This window comes from Arvicanthis niloticus, chromosome 19 (assembly GCF_011762505.2).
Source record: "Arvicanthis niloticus isolate mArvNil1 chromosome 19, mArvNil1.pat.X, whole genome shotgun sequence".
In the NCBI taxonomy this organism is placed as follows: Eukaryota; Metazoa; Chordata; class Mammalia; order Rodentia; family Muridae; genus Arvicanthis; species Arvicanthis niloticus.
In genome coordinates this window covers 24,171,287-24,183,344 of record NC_047676.1, presented here as the reverse complement: position 1 = coordinate 24,183,344, position 12,058 = coordinate 24,171,287, and the positions used below count along the sequence as shown (strand labels likewise).

The window sequence follows — 12,058 nt, the reverse complement described above, 5'->3', positions numbered from 1 at the left end:
CAGGTATTGTCAGTATTTGCAATGTATATTTGAATAACATACCCCTTATTAGAACTCCTACTTGATTCCACAGTTGGTGGCTCTTAGGCTCTAAGATCTGTGGCGAGCAGAGTACTGAAAACAGATGACATGTTTGATCTTTGACTAAGAATTGTACTTGTTAATGGGCACAGCAGTGGGTTCTCAGAGAAGGAGACTGAGGCTAGGATGTCACTGCATGTATATGTTTATAAACAAGTAACATTACATAGAGTGTCAGATTACATTTACAATTATATATGTCTGAACACATATGTATGCTTGTAACAACAATAAATGAGAAAGAGACTGCAAATTTGAAAGAGAGGAAAGCAAGGTATATAAGAGGACTGGGAGGGAAGAAAGGAAAAAGGAAAATGGCGTAATTATGTTATCATCTTGAAAATAAATGGAACGTGAAAAGAAGGAAAAGTTGGAGCTCATTATAGCTCATTGGAAGAGTGCTTGCCTCCCATGTCAAACAAACACACAAAGAACCTCCACAAAAGCTGAGTTAAATCTCCAGCAATTCAAAATAGAGAAAAATTTAGTAGTTCAATTGCCTCTTTTTTTTTTTTTAAAGAATCTATTTGTTTACTAAAAGTTATTTTATTTATTGAAAGCCATGATATGGAACATTCAAATCAGTTCTCCCAGGAAGGTGACTTGGGAGAAATGGTGACTTGGTGAGTAGAGCCAGCAACCTGTAGGCATGTTAAAGGATGCTGAGCCGCCTGGGCTTCACTGCGCTCTGACTTCAAGGCGGAGCATTTTGCCCTGCAGTGTGCTGACAGTTGAGCGGTTGGAGGTCCTAGCTAGCAACAAGTTATCTGGAAACTTCTTCTTTTTCACTGGTGCTCTGTCTAGTGTGGTGTCTACTGCTATTCCTTCTGGCCTTTGCAACTTTTTATCTGCTTTCCTCGTCTTGGGCTTTGCGACATCATCCTGGCTGTCTAGTGTTTGTATACACTTCTCTACTGCTTCGACAGAGGCTTCGGAACACTCGTCCTCACTGGGGCCTCCAGGCTGCAGCTTGGCTTATTCTCTTTTCTTGGCCACAGATCTCTTCTCTGCTTCCACATGCCTTTTCTTTTTATGCCTCTTGGCCTTGTGTTGAGGAGAGTTCTCTTCATCTATGCCTGCTGCCTCTTTGTTTTCTTTTTTTCTTTCCCTTTTTCCATTCAACGAGGGTCTCTGAAAGGTCAGAGCCTGTAGCTGAGGCCTGTGGCTTGCTCATTAACTGAGCCATCCTCTTGGCAAAATATTCCTGGATGGTGAAGGCACTAGTCGTGGTCGTGGTTGTGGTCAGGGAGGTATCCACCTCATCCGCAGTGGAGTTGCTGCAGCCATCCTTAGCAAGCTTCTTGTTCCTCCTTTTCCCAAAAGTGCCGTCCAGGTCAGCTTCGCTCTGAGCGACAGATCCTTCCCTTTTGTGAATTTCATATAGTGAACCCGGTTTTTGGAGAGTTTGGATTTTTCTTCAAGGCTAAAAGATTTCTTTTCTTTGTTGCCTGTGGAGTCTGCTGTTTCCTGGCCATGGTTAAGTGTTGAGTGCTGCCAAAAGCTGGTTGAAGTCAACCCAGTGAGGAGCACTCCTTGTCTTCATTATTGTTTGAAGCTCCAAGTCCCAGGTGGTTATTTTTAACTTTAATACGTTCTGTGGTTCCTTGTTCCTGAGTCCCCAAACCCTTTCCTTTAGACCACCCCATCTTCTCAAGCATCTTCTGGCCAAACTTGGAATCATCAGTACTCCATGCAGTATTTCTGAGAGCCACATCCCATTTCTGCTTCCGCTGACACTCCGCTAACATCAACATTGACGAGAGTCTGTCAAGCGCTGCCTCTGGCCTGGCGGAGAATGGTTATGAGGAGCCTGAAGTGTGATTAGGGACTAAGCTGGATCGGAGAGCACACCAGGTCGAGAGTTTCACTGGGGTTCCTCAATTGCCTCTTAAAGAAGGAATATTAGTAAGAAAGCAGTAAGCATCACCTATAAAGGATGGGGTGATGAACCCCGTAGAGAAAAATCTGTTTTATTCAAACTTGGCTCTGCTATTTTCCACAGTACAGCCTAGAGAGACAAGCTAAACATCTATGTTATCCTTATCCTCTCCTTGTAAAGTATAAATAGTAGCAAAGGTATTTAACTCACTTATGAGAATCAACAAAAACCGGGTACGTAAAGCACTCTGAGAGCTATGCATGTGTGAAACCTTTCACAAATACAAGCTTTTATTATGTGATGGATCTTCTGCACAGTAAGAGGAATGACTCTATGCACCCACAATGACAAGTTCCCCATGACTGAGTTCTATGTGCAAACAGTCAGGTTGCAGATAATATACACAAAATAATATTTATGAAAGCTATATTCTCACTGAGACATTTATTGTGTGGATACACACAGCTATCAGGATGGTTCCTCTTTACTTCTCTGTCATTATATGGGGTGGATTCAAGAGAAGGGTAGAGCTTCTGTCAAAGTTAAGAATCTATTTGTTTTGACACAAACATGTGAATACATGAATACACTAATTCCTTTGTAAAAGTGAAAAAATACCAAGTTCTGTTGTTCCATTGAGAACAGAAATACATTCTGGAAAGTTTTCAACCATATTCCTGCCAAAAATGGCTTTCATCTTCTTTTTCCAAACAAACACCAATGCACTGTACTACTGAGATCTTTTAAAAATATAATGAAGTATAAATATTATCCTATCACTAACACGATGTTCTTCTTTGGAAGATTCTTAGGCTTTCTCAAGCTCCCTGGGGTTTCCTATGATTAAAATGAGTATTTTGGGGGGACCCAGGGCAGTGTGGTTAAATTCCTTCACCTATGAGGGTAGATGGCTGCAGAATTTACTCTCAGATGAATATGCATTCTGTATTACCTTTCTAGGCACTGGAGCAGGCCCATATTTTTATTGTGTCCACAAGATACAATCTTAAGATTTTATCTTAAGGTCTTTCTCACACCATTTTGTGCACACACCTGAGTGAATCTCTGTAAGGTTTGTAAAAACTACAAACCTGGTTAGAATGCAATTGACTGACAAAGTTTCTAGAGTGATGAATTAAAGAAATAATCTGGGATTGCATGAAGAAATATTTAATATCAAATTTTCAAAAAATCTAAGCAAATAAACATTTGTTTTTGGTATTAAACCAATAGATGTACATGAAATATCATTTTTCTTTTCCATGTGTATTTAGTCTATCCTACAGTTTCAAATTTATTCCATTTGTTAGAGAATGCAGACAGACACATGTATATATATGTGTATATATATATATATATATGTGTATATGAATGTCTATATATATGTGTGTGTGTATGTATGTGTACATATATTGTAAATGGCTATTTTAATTATGTACCCCTGTCTGCTAATGTAATCTAATCATATATATATATATATATATATATATATATATATATATATATATACACACACACACACACACACACACACACATACACACTAGGGGTGTCAAAGAGGCTTCTGTGGAAAAGCACCTGCTTCTCAGCCTAATGACCTGAGTTTTGTCCCCAAGATCCGTGATAGAATGAAAAAACTGTCTCCCAAAAGTTGGCTGGCCTATATAACTGTGCCATGACTCATATGAACACTTTCCAAAATGAGAACATTTCTGACAAATTAAAATGTTTTAATGAAATCACTGGTTACCATACAATGATGTTATTCAGAACTGATGTCACTTTGATTAGCACAAATAACATTGATGGTTTGAAGTTATACCTAGTAATAGAGCTCATGCCTATCATGGAAGGGCTTGAGTCCAGTCCTCAAACTTGATAATATGTAAGTGAAAAATTGAGTAGTACTGTCACTTTAATTATAACCCTTAGATTTCCACTGGTGTAGATTGTATTATTCCTAACTTTTGTAGCATTAAGGAAGTGTCATCTTAATTTAAAAATTGTTAGCATGGCTTATTACAAAATTTATGTATATGCATATTTTTAGTTTTTCCCTATTAAGACATAAACTCATTTTTGATATAATATGAATCTCTCAAAAACATCCTGAATAATACCTGACATCATAAGTTATCAGGGCTGCTCTCAGCTTTGACCAGAGCATCTTGTCTATGTAGTGGTCAGTGGTCAGTTGAAAGATGCATGACTAGTTATAGTACTGAGAAAGATACACTGACTCCTTACCCCTACGTGGGACATTAGTATTAAGCCTCTATTACCAAATCTCAAGGAACACCAAAGAAGAGGAGGCAGAAAGAATGTAAAGGCAGAGGATGAGAAGATGGCATTGAAATGCTATCATTTGGAAATTACATAATATAGGCTTAGAGTTTTTTCAAAACTGACTTTACTGGACCAAGGACTTCCTCTCCCACCCATGCCCGACAAAGCCATCCTCCCCTATATATACAGCTGGAGCCATGGGTCCCTCCCTATGTGCTCCTGGGCTGGTGGTTTAGGCCCTGGGAGCTCTGGTTGGTTGGTATTGTTGCTTTCCCCATGGGGCCACAAACCCCCTTCAGCTCCTGATTCAGTCTTCTCTCTCACTCCTCCATTGGGAACCCCATGATCAGTTCAATGGTTAGCTGTGAGCATCCACCTCTGTATATGTCAGGCTGGATGCCCCAGTGTGGGGGAATTCGAGGGCAGGGAGGTGGAAGTGGGTGGGTGGGTGGGGCACATCCTCATAGAAGCAGGAGGAGGGGGGATGGGACAGGGGTTCCTGGGTGGGAGGGAAATGTGGAAAGTGAATAACTTCTGAAATGTAAATAAAATATTCAGTAAAAAAAAGAAAAGTAGTAAGACTACAAATTAGTCAACATAAAATCACAGGAAAATGATCTTAAAGACTATCTTTATTTATCCGTCTCTGCCTTGTTACTACAGACATAATGCTCCAATGCCAATCCTACCACACCATGATGGACTTAACCTTCTCTAACCCAGGAGACAAAATGTAGCCATATATGCTTTTACCAGGTTTTTATGTAGTCACAGTAATAAAGTAACTAATAAAGAAAAGCAAAACCAAACAAAACTGACTTTCTTTAGGGTTCTAAAATGTTTCAATCTTCCTTCTAGCCTGCTGATCAGAGGTAAGGGAAAAAGAAGGCTGTTAGGAAAAGAGTGTTGTGAACCTATTTAGAAGTAGTTTTTTTTGGGGGGTGGGGGGGCAATTTCACTCTTCATTGACAGGATCCCAGCAATCCAGTTCAATGGCAAACAACAAACATGAATCAGTAGCTGTGGCAATGATCCAAAAGAAACAGCAAGACTCTGCTGAATTGGCACACATCAGGGAAAGTGGCCAGAATCACCTGGAAGACCACGAGAAACTCTTTGGCATGAAGTGAAGACTGGCAAAGACCAGCAAAGAAGCAAAGCATTACATGACATAAAAATTGCAAAAGCTCTCACTGTTTGTAGGGTTCTGTTTAAATTCTTCCTAAGCATCACATGTCCTCTTAAGTGTCTGTTTTCAGCAAAGCATCACATACCCTCTCCCAAGACAGATTCCAGAAAAACATCACATGACACATCTGAATTGTTAAAGAAACCAGCAGTTGCCACTTCAACATAGCTATTACATTACGGACTCAGCAACTGATGTTACTTATTTACACAACTTACATATGATCAATCAACCCAAAATCTTCATATAGATGGGGTATATGATCTCCATATTTCTCACCAAGGAACTGTTAGCAGTACATACCTGCTGGGTGGTGAGAGAGTCATGCTTTTTTGAGGATATGGTAGTTTTCTCATGGTCCAGTGGATGGCCCTACACCCATGTATATATGGATATCACAAAGTGGATTTCGTGACTTATAAATAAATGGAGACATGAAGCAAAAGAGAGCATGAGTAAGGTGGGAGTTGAAGGGGAAGAAATGTTCAAATTTATTGAATATATGAATCAAATTTTCAAATATAAAGAAGATATTACATATTATATATACCCACAGGTATGCATAGATGTTTAAAATTTGTCTTTTATTTTTCCTTGTTTACTGTTTGCAATATCTTTCTATTAGTAATATGATATAGTCACACATTTTTTTTCTAGACATCATAGTTGGATTATTTTACTTGAGATTTTTGTAACATAAATTTGGAAGTAGACATTAGTAAAACAGAAAGGAGAAGGTGAATTTCCTGAAAAAGTAACAGCTTATATCAAGGCATAGAGAAAATTGGTTAGGCTTGAAGGAAGACAGTAAGGGTGGCATCTTGGATTGTTGGGAATTGGAAGCAATGAAACTGATGTCATGGTTGGCTAAATAAATATTGGAGACTACAGGGGACCTGCTATCTGAGGAGAAATAAAATTACCTCATTGAGAAAAAGTGCTTTTAAAATTAGAGTAATAACATCAAGTGATGTGCTTTCTTTAGAGTAAAACAATAAAAAAAAAAGTTCTGAAAACAAAGTTTTAGAACAGAGAGGAACAGTGAAAGAGAGGCCAACCAAAAAGGTTGAGCAGATCATAGGTAAGTACTTAGCCAGTTAAAAAAAAAACAAAAAACAAAACAAAACAAAACAAAACAAAAACCTCAGTAACCCTGCACAATGCAGAAGGAAGAAAACCAGACAATGGAAATCAGGATGTTTCCCTAGTGTTATGAATTTAGAGAGGTGGTGATGTCTAGGTGAACATAACTGATCCCCTTCTCAGGTCAATTTATGTACTAATGATTTTGTAATCAATTTCAGCAAATCAGTCATTCTTTTTATTAATCTTTGGTGTAGAGTATCCTCCATAGACTCATGTGTTTGCACATGGAGTCTCCCTCTGGTGTCACTGTCCTGTGAGGTTTTGGAAGGTTTGGGATTGTGGTGTGGTTAGCCTATTCAGGTTGCTGCTGGTTAGAATTGTAGAGTCCATCTGATTCAGGGTTCTCTACATTATTGCCTGGTCCCATGAAGTGACCAGCTCTATAACTTCTTAGTATGTGGCTCCTGCCTATAAGCATAACAGAGTATCATTAATAGTGTCAGGGATTGATTGGTGTTTGCCCATGGGATGGGTCTCAAATTGGGTCTGTTATTGTTTGTCCATTTTCTTAGTTTCTTCTCCATCCTCCATCATTGCATTTCTTGTAAATAGGATACTTTTTGGTTAAAATATTTGTTGGTAGGCTGGTGCTCCACTAAGCCTCTTCAGGTTCTATATCCTATACCTGTAATTCTATTGAGTATGTTGTTTCATTGTTTGCAATTGCTTTCATCTTTAGAGACCATTTTAGTAACTTTTCTTGTTGCGGAAATAAAATACTCTGACAAAAGCAACTTAAGAAGAGTTTATTTTGGACTACATTTGGAAGCTATCTATCTATCTATCTATCTATCTATCTATCATCTATCTATCTGTCTACCTATGTATCTACTTATTTATTGTCAGTGCAGTCAGAGTGGCAAGAGCTTGAGCAGCTGGTTACATTATATCTGTAGCCAAGAATCAGAGAGTGAGGAATGCATGTGCTCAGTTAATTTGTTTTATATAGAGTCCAGAATCTCAGCCTGGGGATGGTTGACAGCCATAGTGGGTAGACTTTTGCAATTTAGTTAATGTAATCAAGATATCCACCATGGGAATGCCTGAAGACCCATTTCCCACTTTATTATAGATATTAGTAAGTGAACAGTGGACATGATTACATTGTCATACAGATTAAGCAGATTATAAGGTTAGGTCACTACAAAAAAAGAAACATGAAAGAGTTCTCCTGCTGTCACTTCAACTGAAGGGCCTTAAAGTCCCAGAATATTTCTTAAATATTATGTGTGATCTCAAACAAGGATCCTATGAGAGGAGCCTTAGTGGGCACAAAGCAACTGAAAACGAATGTTGTAGTTCACTTGAGATTCAATTTAATTCTGGAAAAGATTGCATTGAAAAGAGGGAAGTTTCATTCCTGATAAATCTGTTCTCTTTATAAAGGATTCGGAGGAAATTAACTCATCACGCTATTAACTAAAGATCTTCATCTCTTTTGTCAGGCTGTGCCTATCCAACTGAAAAGATCTGACTCCATTATTAGGTGCTGTACTAATGCCAATATTGATGCCAGCATGGCTTTCTCCATGGTCAATTAGATCATTTATTTGGAGATGGGCCATTATTATAAAATAGTAAGAGGCAAATGGAATCGATTGCACTGTATTGACAAGGTATACTGTCTTTTTGTATCATTTGAACAGACAGATATTAATTTCACCCAGAAGAGAATGTACTTTGTTTAGCAAAGGTTTTATGCTCTACAAGTCTCCTTTCAGAAGCATTTATATTATTCAGGGCATAATTTTAGAGTAATGTGGAGATACTATTACATGTAACAGAGTAATAGGTAAAAATTAAAAAAAAATGAAATTAAAATGCTTTAAGATATTAAATGAAAATCTCAAATTACTTAAATTTTAATTGATTTTGAATATTTAGGGTTTGTTATGTCTAGAAATTTAGGACTGAAAACTGGGAGCTTGTGCTTAAGGGAAATTAAAACTGCTTTATGATATTCTGCAAAAAATGGGAGTACAGATGAAATCAGCAGTGCCAAGAATTGCTGCACAGATGAATTTTTAAAAAGAAAAATGGTAATGCAGAAAATTAAAGAGAAGATCGACAGTTATCAGAAGTTTGTTCAGATGACATTGGCACCAACAAAATACCATTTAGAGAGTGATTAATTTAATGAAAATAATTTAGTATTTTTATGATTAATTTAAACCCAAAACATTTGTTCTTAAATTTAAAAAACCACTATAGTCCTCTTAATGTGTATACCCATACTTCAACAACTGTAGCCTCCTATCCTGTGTCCCTACATGCCAACAGCTGCTGCCTCCTAAGCAGATGTCCTCATAATCCAACTCCAACCGTCCTAATCTGTGTTTCTCACACCCCAACAGCTATATCCCCTAACCTGTTCTCCCCACACCTCAACAACCGCAGACGCCTAACCTGTACTCTTTGTACCCCAACAACTATAAGTCTCCAAGCCCACACAGTTAACACTCCAATAACACCGCAACTTCCTAACCTATACTCCTCATCACACCTAATTTATGTATCACTGTCAGGGAAACGATTCTGTTCAGAATAATAAGTGATGTATGCAATGGTTATAAAATGTCTTTGGACAAAATTTTTGAAGAATTCAAAGAGCTAGTAAAACTGTAGAAGAGGCTGTAGAAAAGGAGAATAGAGTGATTTATGTGAAGACAGATGCATAACAAAATAAATGGCTAGTAACTTTAAAGATCTCAGACCACAAATACTGCTACATCCTTTTTCTTAGATCTAATCACTTTAATTCAGCAATTTAATTATCAGTCACAGAAGGGATACTTACTAGATTGTACTGTGAAGGCTAAAGGATATCAAGGTGTCTAGCCCAGTACTGGGACATGGGACATTTGGAAGTGCAACTTTTCCTTAGGAGTCACCAATAGCTTATGTTCTTTGGAACTCTCAAACACTTACATTCAGCCTTTCTTCATTCTTTTTTTTCTTTTCCCTATCAGACCTTCCTTAAGACCTGTTATCCTTTCTGGAGTCCTTCAGCTCCTTATTCAGTTTGGACCTGTGATTTTTCCCAAATAAAAATTTGCATATCTACTTCTATTGTAATATCCTCAACACCAAATAGCACTGAGATTCATCAGAATTCAAATGTAAAGATTAGGGATTTTGAGCTAGCTTCTGCACAGACTCTGGGTGAGGAGGTGGGAGACTTACATTTTGTCACACAAGGTAAACTTTATTGCCAAACCTTTTACTTGTGATCAAGAAAGTGTCTGGTGATGAATGTTTTGCTGGAGTGTGAAGAGTTGGGAACTTGGAATGTTTGGTTTTATGATGCCTACTGTAGCATTGACATTTTCTGGTAACTCATGTAAGGTAATCTCCAACACCTTCCCTTATAAAAGAGAGGTCACTTTCTCTATAATTGAAGACTTTGCAGAAGCTACACCTGCACAGAGAAACTGGGCATTGATCTTTGTACAAAATGCTCATTTGTCTGTGCTTCCTGAAGTTGCATGATTAGTCCCAAGTTCCAGAATAATCATTCTTTATGAGTGAAGAAGAGGGGGAAGCTATATTATGTGGTAGGAAGTTGAAATAATACTATGTTGAGTCAGAGAATTAGCCACAACATGGAATTTTGCTGTATAATTGTATAAGGAAATATTCTTTGAGGGTGTCTTAGTCAGGGTTTCTATTCCCGCACAAAACATGACTAAGAAGCAAGTTGGGAAGGAAAGGGTTTATTCAACTTACACTTCCACATTGCTGTTCATCACCAAAGGAAGTCAGGACAGAAACTCACACAGGACAAGAACATGGAGGCAGAAATGAATGCAGAAGCCATGGAGAAATGCTGCTTACTGGCTTGCTTCCCCTGGCTTGCTTAGGTTCTGTTTGTATAGAACCCAGGACTACCAGCTCAGGGATAGTACCACCCACAAGGGGCTCTTCCCCCTTGATCACTAATCAAGAAAATTCCTTACAAGTGGATCTCATGGAGACATTTCCTCGAGGGAGGCTTCTTTCTCTGTGATAACTCCAGCTTGTGTCAACTTGACACACAAAACCATCCAGTACAGAGGGAGATACTTAACTCAATTTGGACAAGACATATATGATAGAAGATCCTAATGATGGACCATACCCACTTTAGAGGTCCTTTTTGATGAGCAAACAAGATAATGGTAAGTATAGAGTGAAGAAGAAATGTCTGAGTTGCCTAGTTATCTATTAGAGGTAGGAATAATGAGAATGAAGTAGGTACAGGGTGAGAAACTGGAAGACACATAAGATAATGAGGTTTTTGGGATCCAAGAGGAGATGTAACTCCCTGTGGTCATCATCAATGTACTGGGAAGAGGACTTCTAAAATCACCAAAAAATTTGAGCTGATCCTCACAATTTTCAGCCCAGTCTATTAAAGAGAGAGAGAGGCGGATGAGTATTCAGAAGACATGTAACTGAATTGGACCCTGAGATGGCAGCTCAGAGGTATTCTAAAGAGTACCAACATAGAATCAACAGCTAAGGAAGCTTGGCACACATGGAGCTGTGAATGTGTGCGACATGGGAGGAATCACAAGGGCACAGAAAGGAAGAGGGTGAAGAAGAAGAAAAGGCATAGTCCAAAAGAGCAGGATGTCAGGATGGCTGAGTTATACTTGTCAGCTTTGTTGTTTAGTGCTCCATCAATATGTTTCACATTTGAAAGTCACCGACTTGATTTCTTCATTTGAACAAGCCTGCACACAGAATCCATTTTTTGACTAAGAATCTAACCATAATAATGGCAGGTAAATATTCTGATGATTTTTCTCATTTCCTCCTTAAGGGCTTCACTACCACTTATTTGGGCTATTACATGAAGAGGGCAAAGGAATAGCAAGCCCATTCAAAATCTACCCCATACAAGTTGTGAGTTAGCACTGACACTTGCAAAGTCTGAGTCTCCTTCAAGTTCACCAGATTTTTTATGGAAGCATCCCTACAGGATTCTGTTAGACAGAATCATATAGTTGCCAGCTCATGTGTATCCTTAAAGTCTGTGTTACTGTTCTACATCTGTAACAAAATACCTTGGATGAGTAGGAAAGGCTTATTTTAGCTTATGACTTCCATCATCATTGATGAGCTGTCTTACTCCTGTGCCTGAGGCAGCATTCCTATAGGAAATGAGTGGCAGAAAAACAGTTCACGTCATGCTTGCTGGGCACAGAAGAGTCTCTCTCTCTCTCTCTCTCTCTCTCTCTCTCTCTCTCTCTCTCTCTCTCTCTCTCTCTCTCTGTGTGTGTGTATGTGTGATACTATTCACTTCAATATCACTCCCCAATGACCTAACTTCTTTCCATAAAGCCACAACATCTAAAGGATGATAACCTCTCAAAAGTTACACAGCCTCACAACTAAGCCTTGAGCACACTGGCTTTAGGGCATATTTTAGAGTCAAATTCAGAAAAACTTAAATAAATATTAAGAGTTTATCATCCTGGAAACAGTGCTTAGGA

The 12,058-nt window shown here is 38.4% G+C and overlaps 1 pseudogene; it reads right to left on the bottom strand.

The window, feature by feature from the left end:
- Nucleotides 1-1,220: 1,220 nt before the first annotated feature.
- LOC117723663 (PIN2/TERF1-interacting telomerase inhibitor 1-like) lies at nt 1,221-1,835 on the bottom strand (annotated as a pseudogene).
- Between the last annotated feature and the right edge of the window lie 10,223 nt (nt 1,836-12,058).